Raw genomic sequence first — 2,908 nt, forward strand, 5'->3', positions numbered from 1 at the left:
CACACACACACTCCTGTATCTGGGGGAGGTCTCTCTAACCCTCTCTCTCACACACACACACTCCTGTATCTGGGGAGGTCTCTAACCCTCACACACAAACACACACACACACTCCTGTATCTGGGGGAGCTCTCTCTAACCCTCTCTCCCTCTCGCACACACGAGTTAGGACACAGACGAGAAGCTCTCTCTCTCCTGTGCGCGTAAGGTCGGACGCTGACTTTTGGAAACCTGACAGACTTGTGAAGGTGCAGAGAGTTTGGAGGAATCCAGGACAACCCGTTCATCCACATTCTGCTTCGTCTTCCGTCAGGTTCAAAACAAATTCAACAGAGCGTCCATTGTCCCCCCTCCACCACCCCACCGGCACAGATTCTTCCGTGTCCTCCCTCCTTGTAAACCCAAAACCAGTTCCCTAATGTCCAGGAGAGGGAGAAAGAGAGAGAGAGGGTGGCGTTAGACACACTGTCCTTCCCCCCTCTCCCTCTGGGACCAGGGGGGGAAGGGAGCTGGTATGTTGTGTCTCACCCATGTGCTATTTTCCTCTCTAAACCCCAACCCCCACCCCCCAGGCTGACACAGAAAAGGACAGACTGCGTTCCCAGCTCCAGGACCAAAAGCACAGTCTCTGGGAGAGCTCCCTGTGCAAGACGGAGCACCGGGACCAACTCCAGAAGCTGCAAGCAAAGGTGGGCTCTTCTTCAGCTGGGCCAACCCTCCCTCTCTCTCTCCATCCCCTCCTTCAGACCCTCCCCTCGCTCCATCTCTCTCCGTCCCCTTCTTCAGTCTCTCCCCTCGCTCCATCTCTCTCTGTCCCCTTCTTCAGTCTCCCCCTCGCTCCATCTCTCTCTGTCCCCTTCTTCCGTCTCCCTCTCGCTCCATCTCTCTCCGTACCCTTCTTCAGTCTCCCCCTCGCTTCATCTCTCTCCATCCCCTCGCCCAGGCTCCCCTTCGCTCCATCTCTCTCTGTCCTGTCCCTCCCTCCTGTCTCCCTCTCACTCTGTCTTCCACCTCCGCTCTCTCTCTGCCTGCCCATCTCTCACTCTCTCCATCCACCTCTCTCTCTCTCTATCACTGACTCTATCACCTTCTACCAGTTTCTCTCTATCTCTCTCTCTCTGTTTGCCTTCCTCTGCCCCCATCTCTCTCCCACCTCTGTCTCCATTTCTCTGTTCCCCCTCTCCCTTCCTCTGGCCCCCTCTCTCTCCCTCCCTCTCCCATCTCACCTTCTCTCTCTCCCTCCCCCCTCTCAATATTAAGATGAGGGAGGAAAGATGTAAAAGGGGCAACTTTTTCACGCAGAGGGTGGTGCATGTATGGAACGAGCTGCCAGAGGAAGTGGGTGGGGGCTGGCACAGTTACAACATTTAAAAGGCATCTGGATGAGGACATGGATAGGAAGGGTTTATGGGCCAAATGCTGGGAAATGGGACTGGGTTAATTTAGGATATCTGCGTCGGCACGGAACGAGTTGGGCCGAAGGGCCCGATTCTGTGCTGTGTGGCTCTCCCACGTCTGTCTCTATCTCCCTCTCTCCCCCCCGCCGTGTCCACCTCTTTCGTACCCTCTCTATCTCTGTCTCTCTCCCCCTGCTCCCCACCCCCCACCCCGCTACCCCTTCTCCCTGCCCCTGTCTTTCCCCCACGCAAACCCCTCTCTGCCACTCCAAACAGATTCAGAAGCAGATGGGAGAGATAGTAGGAACTGCAGATGCTGGAGAATCTGAGATAACACGGTGCAGACCTGGATGAACACAGCAGGCCAAGCAGCATCAGAGGAGCAGGAAGGCTGACGTTTCGGGAAGGGTCCAGGTCCAGCAGCTTTCCTGCTCCTCTGATGCTGCTCGGCCTGCTGTGTTCATCCAGCTCTGCACCTTGTTATCTCAGAAGCAGATGGGATCTGGCTGCGGGGATTAAGCAAAGTTGCGAGTGACCCCAGCCGCTGAAGCTAATCTCCTTAACGCAAATCCGGCACACATGACCTCCCACCACCCTCCCCGCCCCCACCCATTGCTCTGACAGTGCTGGGAAGGAGATAGTGATCATAGACTCCGGCTTAGAGCCACAGGCGGGAAACACGATAGAGACAAGGGGAGGTGCAGATCCTACAGATGTATGACTCCCCTGCAGTAAATCAACTGAAAAATAGGGGGGGAGAGACACAGAGAGAGAGAGAGAGGGGGAGCCCTCTAGCCCCAACTGCTGGCCAAAGGTTGTAACTACACCGTGACCGTTGACATGGGAAAAACGACTGGGGTATATCGGTGAATCTGGGCCAGATTGAACGGTCAGAACCGCCCAGAGGTGACCAGCCAGCAGCACAATTTGTCTGTCTCCCCTCCCACCCTGTACCCTACCGCACCACACCCCCCCACCCCCTCCCACACACTCTCTCTCTCTGTCCGCTGTCTATCGAACGCCCTCCAGGTGTGAAATGACACTTGTTCCTGCGTCACGGGCCACAGCAAAAGGGGCTGAATGGCCTCCGGTTCCTGTTGCAACGCTGTGACGGCATCGATGTCTCCACAGAACCGGAGACTTGTCGAAGGGAACGGGGAGCTGGAGCAGAAGGTACGAAGTCTGAGCGAAGAGAAGGAGATTTTGCAGATCGCTATCGATACACTTGAAGACAGCCTCACTCTGTTACAACAACATAACAGAGAGCAGGAGCAGGAGGTGAGAGAGACCGGGGGACAGCAGGGTATAGAGAAAGGGGAGAGACTGGGGAACCGTGGGATTATAGAGAGAGGGGACAGACTGGGGAACAGTGGGATACAGAGAGAGGGGACAGACTGGGGAACAGTGGGATATAGAGAGAGGGGACAGACTGGGGAACAGTGGGATATAGAGAGAGGGGACAGACTGGGGAACAGTGGGATACAGAGAGAGGGGACAGACTGGGGAACAGT

At 56.0% G+C, this 2,908-nt stretch overlaps 1 long non-coding RNA gene across 1 annotated transcript in view; it reads left to right on the forward strand.

Moving 5' to 3' along the window:
- LOC125488310 overlaps nucleotides 1-2,669 on the forward strand; it is a 3,169-nt gene extending 500 nt beyond the window's left edge. Inside the window, exons 2-3 of the long non-coding RNA XR_007266276.1 lie at nucleotides 573-689; nucleotides 2,529-2,669. This is a non-coding gene — a long non-coding RNA (uncharacterized LOC125488310). The remainder of the gene's footprint in view (nucleotides 1-572; nucleotides 690-2,528) is intronic.
- The last annotated feature ends 239 nt before the right edge of the window (nucleotides 2,670-2,908 follow it).

The sequence above is a fragment of the Rhincodon typus genome, unplaced genomic scaffold (assembly GCF_021869965.1).
Source record: "Rhincodon typus isolate 14 unplaced genomic scaffold, sRhiTyp1.1 hic_rhity00000299, whole genome shotgun sequence".
Lineage (NCBI taxonomy): Eukaryota > Metazoa > Chordata > Chondrichthyes > Orectolobiformes > Rhincodontidae > Rhincodon > Rhincodon typus.